This window comes from Citrus sinensis, chromosome 9 (genome assembly GCF_022201045.2).
Source record: "Citrus sinensis cultivar Valencia sweet orange chromosome 9, DVS_A1.0, whole genome shotgun sequence".
NCBI lineage: Eukaryota > Viridiplantae > Streptophyta > Magnoliopsida > Sapindales > Rutaceae > Citrus > Citrus sinensis.
Window position 1 is genome coordinate 18,862,801 of NC_068564.1, and position 12,252 is coordinate 18,875,052.

The following is a 12,252-nucleotide window of genomic DNA, read 5'->3' on the forward strand; positions in this document are numbered from 1 at the left end:
GTAGCTGCCATTGGGATACTTCTCAAAAAACAATTTGTGAGTGCTTGACAAAAAAAAATCACATTTAAGAGTCTTGGTGACAATGGGTCACAGTTGTGTATGAGGTAACATGTCAGTGTCAAATAACGCGTAAAGCACGTGGCTCGCGAGTCAAAAAGGAAAAAATAAACAGTAATAAAATTATTAAGGACAATAATACAAACAATAAGACAATAGTGAAATAAAATAACAATAAAGTAAAAGGATATTTACAGGTAGTTGCGACTGTGGCTCACATCTTCCTCTGGTTTTACGTCCAGAAACGGCTTGAACGCCCTCTATGGGTCGAGGATAGGCTTCCTATCAAGTTTTCTTATAAACTGGCAAACAGGGTCGTTTATAGTCAGATTCCTGAGACTATATTGTGCATGCTCTTTCTGGAATAATGGCCATAACTGGAGAATCGCTCCTTGCACATATCCACTGGGATGCGTTTCAAGAGACAAAAGGATATCATCCAATGACTCCTTATTCAAGCCATCCCTAATTAATTGAATCTTATCTTCCCTGTTATCAGACACCATTCCTAAAGAACATGGGTTTTTATTGCAACTCATTCTGGCACACTTATGACAAGCAACAGAAATTCTTCGAGCTCGTCGTTTTCTTGCATAATTTTCTTTACCACAACCAGGCATGTATGCAATAAATTTTGGAGGTAACTCACCTGCCGATCGTACTTTAGCCTCAATTAACCAACGGATGTCAGCAGGTATGTTATTCCTCATGAGTAATCGCATGCGTTCGGACCGAGCTTTATAGATCGTAAGGAGGGCATTCTGAGGAAGTGAAGGGAATCGCTTGTGAAGATTCGCTAGAATCTCGTTTCTGTCCATACTTTCGCCTCAGAATATCAGTTATTATGGGAAACTGAAGTAACCGACTTGATTGTCACGGAGTACTGTTATCCGCCACTTCACCGGGGTAACAAACTCAAGCTCCAACTGGATGTCGTAAACACTTCTCTCAATGTCTCTGAGTTGGCGTTCTAAACCCTCAACATAGGCTACTAACTCTGGTGGTTGTAGAGCCCAAATGCGTTGTGTTTTACAAAATTGAATCTGCCTTTTGAGATGAGTTTTGACACGTTGAAGTGGTTTAAGAATGTTCAGGAGGAACGGTCTAAGTATAAGACTCATGATTAAAAATGATAAGAGAAAACTTAATGGTAAAATAAACACACTTATGCAAAAAGAATTTCAATTAGCAAAAGAATAATAATAAAAAGAAAGAAAGAAAAATCAAATCAACGAAAAGAAAAAAAATCAATTCAAATTTGGTGGGTCACTCAAATTTATCTCGATGTCTTCTCCATGTGGTTGGTATTCTAGATATGGCTTTAATCTTTGACCATTAACTTTAAACGTGACACCATTCTTTGGGTCCTTAATTTCAATTGCCCCATGTGGAAAAACAGTATGAACAATAAATGGGCCAGACCAACGAGAGCGTAACTTACCTGGGAATAGGTGCAAGCGAGAATTGAATAAAAGTACTTTCTGACCTGGAGTGAACGATTTTCTCATAATTTGCTTATCATGGAAGACTTTCATTCGTTGCTTGTAAATTTTGGCATTTTCGTATGCATCATTGCGAATTTCTTCAAGTTCTGCCAGCTGTAACCTTCTTTCTGAGCTGGCTTGCTGCATGTCAAAATTGAATTTCTTGATGGCCCAATATGCACGATGCTCGAGTTCCACAGGTAGGTGGCAAGCTTTTTCATATACTAACCTGTAGGGTGACATCCCAATCAGGGTCTTGAAAGCCGTTCTATATGCCCATAAGGCATCATCAAGTCTTAATGACCAATCTTTTTTGTCTGGCCTCACCGTCTTTTCTAAAATGTGCTTTATTTCTCGATTGGAGATCTCAACTTGGCCACTGGTTTGCGGATGATACGGAGTCGCCACTTTGTGTGTGATTGAATACTTTGTCAAAAGAGCTTTGAATGCTTTGTTACAAAAGTGGGCACCACCATCACTGATTATTGCTCGAGGGAATCCAAAGCGTGAAACAATGTTGCTTTTCAAAAATGCTATCACCACCTTGTGATCATTGGTTCTGCATGGAATTGCTTCTACCCATTTCGATACATAGTCAACAGCAACCAATATATATTGATGGCCAAAAGAAGGGGGAAAGGATCCCATGAAGTCGATACCCCATACGTCAAAAATCTCAACCACTAAAATTGGATTTAGCGGCATCATGTTCCTTCGTGTAATGCTCCCCATTCGTTGACACCTATCACATGAAGAACAGAAAGTGTAAGCGTCTCGAAATATAGATGGCCAATAGAAACCACATTGTAAAACTTTAGTCGTTGTTTTCTTAGCACTGAAATGGCCTCCACAAGCTTGTTCATGGCAAAATGAAAGAATATTCTGAATTTCATTTTCTGGGACACATCATCTAACAATTTGGTCTGCACAATACTTGAACAAATAAGGGTCATCCCAAAAGAAATTCTTTATCTCTGCAAAGAATTTAGCCTTATCTTGCTTGGTCCAATGCTCTAGAAGTTTACCTGTAACAAGATAATTAACTATATCAGCATACCAAGGTAATACTTCCACACTCATTAATTGTTCATCTGGAAATGACTCATTCAATATTAATGGCTCTGTAATTGTGTCAAAATAGAGACGAGAGAGGTGGTCCGCCACAACATTTTCTGTCCCTTTCTTATCTTTGAATTCCAAGTCAAATTCCTGCAAAAGTAACACCCAACAAATTAGTCTAACTTTTACATCTTTCTTTGTGAGAAGATATTTAAGAGCAGCATGATCTGTGAACACGATTATTTTACAACCAATGAGATAAGATCGAAATTTCTCTAATGCAAACACTACTGCTAGCATTTCTTTTTCAGTAGTTGAATAGTTCAACTCTGCATCATTCAATGTCATACTAGCATAGTAAATAACATGGGGAATTCAATCAACTCTTTGTCCTAATACTGCTCCTACTGCATAATCAGATGCATCACACATGAGCTCAAATGGTAAGTTCCAGTTCGGGGGCTGAATGATGGGTGATGATGTCAACAAATGCTTTAATTTTTCAAACGCAACAAGACATGAATCATCAAAGACAAAAGGTACATCCTTAGCAAGTAGATTGCATAAGAGTTTAGAAACTTTACTAAAATTTTTAATGAAACGTCTATAAAAACCAGCATACCCAATGAAAGATCTTACTTCTCTGACTGTTTTGGGTGGAGGAAGATTAGAAATGAGATCCACCTTGGCTTTGTCAACCTCAATACCTTTGCTCGAAATGATGTGACCGAGAACAATACCTTGTTTTACCATAAAATGGCATTTCTCCCAATTTAAGACCAAATTCTTCTCGATACATCTCTGCAGAACTAGTGTTAGGTGATGTAAACAATGATCAAACGAGTCACCAAAGACAGAAAAATCATCCATAAAGATTTCAAGGAATCGTTCCACCATATCAGAAAAAATGCTCAACATGCATCGTTGAAATATAGCAGGTGCATTGCATAATCCAAATGGCATTCTCCTATATGCAAATGTGCCAAAAGGGCAAGTGAAAGTAGTTTCTCCTGATCTTTTGGTGCTATGAGGATCAGATTGTATCCTGAGTAGCCATCTAGAAAGCAATAAAATTCATGACCTGCTAATCTATCAAGCATTTGATCAATAAATGGTAAAAGAAAATGGTCTTTACGTGTGACAGAATTCAACTTCCTATAATCAATGCATACATGCCATCATGTAGTCACTCTAGTGGGTATCAATTCATTATCGGCATTGGTAACTACAGTGACTCCTGACTTTTTGGGGACAACTTGCACAGGACTGACCCATGAACTATCAGAAATAGGGTAAATGATACCTGCATCTAATAGCTTAAGGACTTCTGTTCTAACAACTTCTTTCATATTAGGATTTAACCGACGTTGCATTTCCCTAGTAGATTTAGCATTTTCATCAAGGTGAATGTAATGCATGCAGTCTACTGGATTTATACCTTTTATGTCTGCTATGGTCCATCCTAATGCTCCTTTGTGCTCTTTTAAAATATCCAACAACTTACTTTTTTGTTCATCGTTTAGGGATGATGAGATGATTACCGGTAGAGTGCTTTCTTCTCCTAAAAACGCATATTCCAAAGTGTTGGGCAATGGTTTGAGCTCGAGTTTTGGTGGTGATTCTGATGATGGGATGAGTTTCTTCTCTGATGGTGCTAGTTGTTCAACTCTTGACTTCCATTTATTAGTGTCCATGGATGGTGCTGAGTCAAGTAGGGCGTTGACCTCATCAACCGATCTGTCAATATCAAAATCCAAACCAAAGTGAGTTAAACATGTCTGTAAAGGATCATCACTAAGGTTTGAAATAAAAGTGTCATTAATTAATGCTTCTATTAAATCCACATCAACAATTTCATCATCTGCATTGTGAGGTTGTTTGGCAATGTTGAAAATGTTTAGCTCCATAGTCATGTTGCCGAAGGACAACTGCATATTTCTAGTTCTGCATTGAATGTGAGCATCCGCAGTTGCCAAGAAAGGTCGGCCTAGGATAATGGGGATGTGCTTCCTTGAATCCTGTATTGGTTGAGTGTCAATTACAATGAAATCAACAGGAAAATAAAACTTGTCTACCTGGATAAGCACGTCCCCCACAATACCACGAGGTATTTTCGTGGACCGATCTGCAAGTTGTAACACCATTGGAGTTGGGTGCAATTCTCCCAGTCCAAGTTTCACAAATACTGAATATGGTAATAGATTTACACTAGCTCCTAAATCCAACAAAGCATTCTCAATTGTGTGGTTCCCTATACTACATGAGATAGTGGGGGAGCCTGGGTCTTTGCATTTTAAAGGAATTTTATGTTGGAGTATAGAACTAATGTTTTCTGTTAAAAATGTCTTCTTTTGAACATGCATATTTCTCTTTTTAGTACAAAGGTCTTTAAGAAACTTGGCATAAGATGGAACTTGTTTAATAGCATCAAGCAAAGGGATGTTAACACTTACCTGTTTGAAGATTTCAAGAATCTCACCTGTGGATTTTCCCTTTTTGCCTTTAGCTAACCTCTGGGGAAATGGAGCTTTCGGAACATATTCTTGTGGGTTGGTTTCTTCTTTCTCCTCCGGTGGTGAGTCCTCAACACTCACAGGAACAATTTGATTTTCTTTTGTCACCGGCATCTCCACTTTGTTGTCGACTTCTTTTCCTTTTCGCAAGATCATTACTGCTTTGACCTCTCCATGCTGTTGTGGTGAACTGGTACTTGCTTCATGCACTCCTTTAGGATTAGGCACTGGTTGACTTGGAAACTTGCCTTTCTCAATAGTCATTGCCAAGGTCTGAACTGAAGAAGCAAGTTGTCCCACCATCTTCTCGAGGCTTGAAACTGATTGGGCTTGTGAGTTGAAGCCCGCTCTCAATTCATTTCGTAGTCCATTAATGGTGCGGTTCTGTTGCTCAATCGTGGAGTGAGTAACATTCCTGAAATTCTGGAATGCATCCTCCCATGGTCTGGGTTGAGAGTAGTTCTGGTTCTGATTGTATGGTCTGAATGGGGGCTGAGAGGCTTGAGGAATTGGTTGCATTGGTGGAGCTGGAGCTGCTGGTCCATTCTGTTGGAATCCTTGAGACCATGAAAAATTGGGGTGGTCTCTCCATCCAGGGTTATATGTGTTGGAGTATGGGTTGTAATTCGATGGTTTTCTCATTACACCTATGGCATTGGCTTGATCTGAGTATGAGTCATGGTCATGTGGCTCTGTTGATTTAGCAGTCGATAACAATGCTATTTGTCGAGAGAGACCTTCAATTATCGCTTTGACTTCTTTAATTTCTGAACTTGACTCGCTAATGTGAACCTCATTTACTCCCTTAATTCTTCTCGTATTCCTGAGTGATCGACTCCGTTGTTGGGAATTATCCGCTTGTCGCTAGAAGAATTCCCAAATTTCTGATGCACTTTTTGACATTAGCTCTCCTCCACTTGTTGCCATTAGTCATTCTTGCACATTCGGCAATAATCCCTCCAAAAAGTATTGGCATTGGTGTCATTTCTCGTACCCATGATGTGGACACTTCAAGAGTAGCCCATTGAATCGCTCCCACGTTTCGAAAAACTGCTCGTCATCTCTCTGGGTAAACACCGAGATTTCCCTGCGAATAGCATTGGTTTTATGCACTGGAAAATATTTATTCAAAAATTTCGTTACCATTTATTCCCATGATGCAATGCTATTAGTAAGCAATGTATTAAGCCATGAACGAGCTCTATCTTTTAAAGAAAATGGGAATAGTCTAAGTTTAACATCATCGTCTGAAAAATTTTCATATTTAAAAGTTTGACAAATGGCATGAAAATCATTCAGATGATTATATGGGTCCTCATTTTCTAAGCCATAAAATGTGGGGAGACAATTTAGCACACTAGGTTTTAATTCAAAACTCCTAGCAGTTACATTTGGGTATCTTATGCATGATGTGCTCAAATTAGCTAAGGGACTAAAATAGTCCTTAAATGGCCTCTCCTGTGGTGCTTGTAAATCCATTCCAAATTTATTTTTAATGTGCCTGTGTGTGCGAAGTGTTTTTTCTAATTCAAAGTCTATAGGTTCAAGATTAGGTAATAATGACCTACGACCATGCATGCAAAACAAATAAAATAAAAATAAAGATGGGAACAAAACAAATAAAAATAAAGAAGAGAGAGAAATTACGATACTAACCTTATTACGCTATTACAACCTTTCTATAAAAATACACAAAAATAAATACGTGAAATAAATTAACTAAAAATTAAATTAATAAAATAAAAAATTACAAAAAAAATTGAAAATTAAATTACAGAATTTTAAAGAAGAAAAAGAAATACTAACCTTTAAATGCGGATTTACTTTTTTCTTTTCTTTTTTTAATAAAAAAAATATAAGAAAACAAATAAAAGAAATTATTCACAAAAATTAATTCTATGAATTAAAATTACTTACCTCCCCGGCAACGGCGCCAAAAACTTGTTGTGCAAATTTTAATGTACTCGCAAGTGCACGAATCTATTGTAGTATAGATCAATGGTGACGAGTGTCGATCCCACGAGGAGGTGGATTTTAATTATGTAGAATTAATTTTGTAAATAGGTGATTGGATTTGTGGTGGAAATGATTTGGAATATGCTAAAACTTAAATTAAAATGGCGAGAATAAATTCTAAAATTGGAATTGAAATGGCAAAAATAAATTGAAGAGAAATCTATTGAAATGACGTACTTGGATATCTAGATCCGTATCAACATGCATCATGAGCTAAATAATCCGTATTAATGCCAATTAAATCATAAGGGGGGAATCCACACCTCATGAACCACGCTCTAATCAATATGGTGCTAAGGGCTTATCGTGCCAAATAATAATAACCTTGTACTAGAGGGCCGGTGAAACCAAGGTGTTACTAGACAAGATTAGTATTATTTGTCGACGAGAAGTCAAAACATCCACAAAAACTAGAGGGGAAAAGAAAATAAATTTACCAAATAAAGCCCATGACACATGTTGAGACTTCACCTTCAACCCAAGCTTGAAAGAAAATTAGCCACTCATAATTGAATTAGGGGCAAAATGAGAATTTATTAAAATACGAAGAAAATACAAGATGGAGAAGGAATTACAGAAAATGGATCCCAAAAATAGATTCAGAGATATCAAATTAGGGGGGGGAGGCCTCCTTTTTATAGATACATGGAGTAAATTATGGCCATCGGATTAAAAACAGTTTGGACGCTCAGGATTGCGCCACGTCATCAGTCAACAGTCCACGGTTTGACCACGCGGATGAACAGTAACCCGGTTTGACCCGGATGAACAGTAACGCAGTTTGGTTGAAAATAATCCTGTGTGATGCATGCACCGTACGCGAGATTTTTCGTCCACTGATATGCTGCCACGTCACCATCAACAGTACATAAGAATTTTAGTCCAACAGGATCGTGACACCTCATCAGTCAATGCCACATCATCGGTCAATGCCACGTCATCGATCCATCTATGTGAACAGTGCTGTGAACAGTAACGTATACAGTACCGTACATATGAATAGTGCCATTTTTCCTTTTATGCTCCTCCTAAGGTTTTCGACCGTCCTGAGTTCAAAAGTGATGTCCGTTTTGCCGTCTGATCTCTCCTTTATTGTGAAATGACTATAATGCCCCTAAAATACATAAAATACTTAATTAAAATAAAACACATGTAATTAAATCACAAGAAGGTTAAATACATAAAAGTAAGAGTTGTTAGTAAGACTTAAAATGTAAAATGACGGTTTTCTCCTTTATAAATATGCATTTTCTAACACTCAACATGCCCCTCCTTGTGTTTAAAATTAACAAGCTTTTTCATCATATTGGCCTTATTTTGTGCTGTTAGCTACTCATAAATCGTCTCTAATTTTCTCCAAATAACATCAAGCGTGGATTCCTTCGCAACATGGTGGTACGGTCTTTGATCAATCCATGATCTAATAGTACCTATAACCTTCTAGTTTAATTGAGCCCATTTTTTATCATTTAAATCTGCGGGTATAGCTTTTTCACATTCAATGGATTCATGTAAGTCTTTCATGTACAACAAATCTTTCATCATAGACTTTCAAATATAATAATTTTATGATTTTAATTTAATCATGCATGTCGAGGATTCCTCCATCTCAACCACACGAGTAATAAAACACACAATCTGACGCTCTGATACCACTCTATTGGGAAAGGAACTACCAAGCAGTTATAAATTATGCGGAAACAAAACTATTTCCCTCTTTGTGTGATTAAAATAGGATATGCACCACAAATAAATAGGCAAAAAATTAAACTAATGAATATAAAGCAAAAACCAACCACAAGAGACACATATTTTTATGTGAAAAACTCAAAGTGGAAAAAATCACGGGACCGTAGTCCAATATAATCTTCCACTAAATTAATGAAATTACAACACAAATTATTCTCTAGATAATACTAGAGGTTACCAACATCAAGAATATTATTATTTTTTACTTACAATAACAACCTAATAATTGTTTCTTTAACAAATGGGTATCTTAAATAATAATCAACAAAAGTATAAAATAAAAATTAAGATTAATGAGATTGTAGAGGGCGATGCTAGAAATTTACCCTTAAAATTTAAGAGAAAACAAAATTAATTTCACCTGCCGATCATCCAATTAAAAATTAAAAAACTTCTCCACAAATAATATCAACCCTACTTTCTCTTTCCTTCTCTCTTGCCTTTTTCATTTAACCCCTCAATGTTTGTTTAATTATTTAATTATTCAAACTTATTAAATTTTTGCCTTACTCCACCTAAATGAGATGGACACAACATATCTCAATTTTCATCCACCTCTCCCTTGAGATAGTCTTGCCTCATTGCTTCAAGGATCTAATAATACTCTTTGCCTTTTCCCATCATCAATTCCTTCGACCACCTCAAGAAACCTGCTACTGCATTGACAAATGCATGGAATAAATGAAATCGTAATATATTCTGGTAATTAAAGCCTCTCTCCTCCGACGTGAATAAGGTTTCAACCCCAAATCTTTTCTTTCAGTACGAGAAATTTTATCAACTGAATTAATTGGCGCTAAAAAATACTAATGAAATTGATGGATACGCCAAAGATAACAGTGCAAATTACGTAGACTTTGATAGAGAAGTCCAATTACAATACTTGGGTGTACCTTCCCGTGCTATACAAATCCCTCTTGCTCCAACCACGTAACACTTTTTCGGTCTCTCCTGCTCTACCGCAAAGCTCTATTGAAGGACAATTACAATGTTAGCTAAGATTAATTTTCCATTTTACTGGCCAGTGTTGCAGACAAATGCATAGTACATGGTCTGGTTTTGCAAACAATTGGATGTGACAAGCTTTACCATAAGAACTAGTTAGATATTAAAAACTCATAGCATTGGTATCTAACTAAACAACAACATAAGAAACCTCTAGTCGGCTGTCTGATGACTTTATATATAATGAAGTTTTTATCTGCTAGTTCAGATCACTATTTTATGATGAAGTAGAAGGTTTATATAGCCATTTCACAAGAAAATACAATTAGAAGTACTATGTTTTTTTTTTTTTGGGGGCATCAAGTTTAGATACCATCTTCCAATAATATGATAATATATATTGCATGGTTTTGTATATTTGACATAAGTCCATTAGCTAAGTCTACATATACAGCAAGAAACACAAAAATTGAGTCACCAAATTCCTCTAGAATTAAAAAGCAGATGTAATTGCCATGCAATTAATTAATATGATCCTAACAGCAGGACTAGAATGATTGCTTATAAAGGATTCTTTATTATCATCTCATTTTGACCCTAAAACCAAATTCCATTTTAGCTAGATGATTAAAGAAAGATTGAAAAAGTTTGACTTACCATGGTACCGTTGAAAAAGTTTGACTTACCATGGTACCGTTGTTTATGACTTAGACTAAGTAGTGATCAATGATGAGTCAGAGACAACTGGAAATGAACTCTTTGTGATCGGACGGCAGAAACTTCACTCACGGAGTTTGAATCCGCAGCAGATTTGAAGACATGACATACCAATGTTGATTGCACTCTGCAAGCAGCTGATCAACAACAGTGATGTCAATTATTTTACTACAATTTCTACGGTCTCTCTTCCTTTGCAATTCTCAATAGTACTAATGCCTTAATGTACAAGGGGCAAAAGCAAGACTTCATTGCTAAGGTATATGTTTAAGTCGAAATCGAGTCAATTAACAATGTTATTAATTCTCTTCAAAAAAAAAAAAAAACAATGTTATTAATTCTATCACCCAAAAAGAAGGAAAAATAAATAAATAAAAGATGATGTTATTAAATTAGTGAATGAAAGTTGCCACAACAATGTTAGAACACTTGGTCCACACGATTTTAACAAAAGCACATTGATTTCAACAGTTGAAGTGAAAATGTACTCGTACTGTCGGGAGAGCTTGTTGATGGGGCTAGTCGGAAATTATGGACATTAAATGGGGCGAATGTTGTGTGATTAATTTGTTCTTTTGTTCTTTTTAACAATATACATAAATTAAAAATTATTTTGCAAATAAATAAAAAAAAATCTGCTGAAAAAATAGAATAACAGAAAATTATTGTTATTATTATGCACAACAGTGGTGGATACAGTGGCAAAGAAATTATGATAATGGCAGAAATACAACAAAGATTGTTTAACTATCACTTTTAAAATTGGTTTATTAACTATATTTAGATACTAGAATGTCCAATAAGTGATAGCCTGTGCAGAGTCTAAATCTATTAGAGGCAGCAATTTGGTTCATCATCCCTTCGTTTTACACAATTTGATTTGAAATAAATAGGTTTGGTTTGACACATATTTTACTTGCGCGATATATGTCAACCTGTTTCATAAATTGGTCAAACACAATTTTAAGCTAAGCAATTCATTTATTCGTTTATGATTTATTTAATAAATTACATATTTACTTTTATAATTTTAAAATTTAAGCTAACATCTAAAGGTAACATTTGACTGAGGAAAAAGACAAATAGAATAGTTAACATTACATGTATTTTATTTAAAAGTGATGATACAACTACAAATTCTTGTACAAACTGACGTGGCATTAATTCATTAGTTGAATGAAAATATAAAATAATAAAAATAAATTATGTGGGCCAAGTGATATTTAATTCAATCAATTTTATCATGCCACATCAACTTGTACAAAATAAGTTTATATAAGAGTTTGTGGCTATATCATTACTCTTTATTTAATATTAAGGTAATATTAGATATTATTTTAAGCTAAATTAAAAATAAAATTTAAGCTAATTGAATGAAATGAAATTATTTATTTATTTATTTATGTAGTGAATAGGTTCAAACATAACTTTTGATATTATAACCTGTTTAATAAAAAGGTTGAATACAGATTTACCCAATCTTGACTCCAATTTATTTGGATTCGACATGAATTCCACCCACCAGAGTCAGATTATCACTCCTAAAATTCAGACAATTATAGCATTACTACTTGAATGTCCCGTCGTAATATAAATCATTAGAGGTGTCCAATGGACTGCGCAGCCATCAAAAATAGGCTCACAAGAGTAAGCAGTTTGGTATGGCACCGTCCACAGAATTGGTGGGCCTTGCTGCAAGGTTGGCCTAGCAT

The 12,252-nt window shown here is 35.7% G+C and overlaps 1 non-coding gene across 1 annotated transcript; it reads left to right on the forward strand.

Moving 5' to 3' along the window:
• The first annotated feature begins 6,104 nt into the window (after window positions 1-6,104).
• Window positions 6,105-6,208, forward strand: LOC127900185 (small nucleolar RNA R71). Its single transcript, XR_008052199.1, has one exon. It is a non-coding gene; the product is annotated as a small nucleolar RNA R71 (small nucleolar RNA).
• The last annotated feature ends 6,044 nt before the right edge of the window (window positions 6,209-12,252 follow it).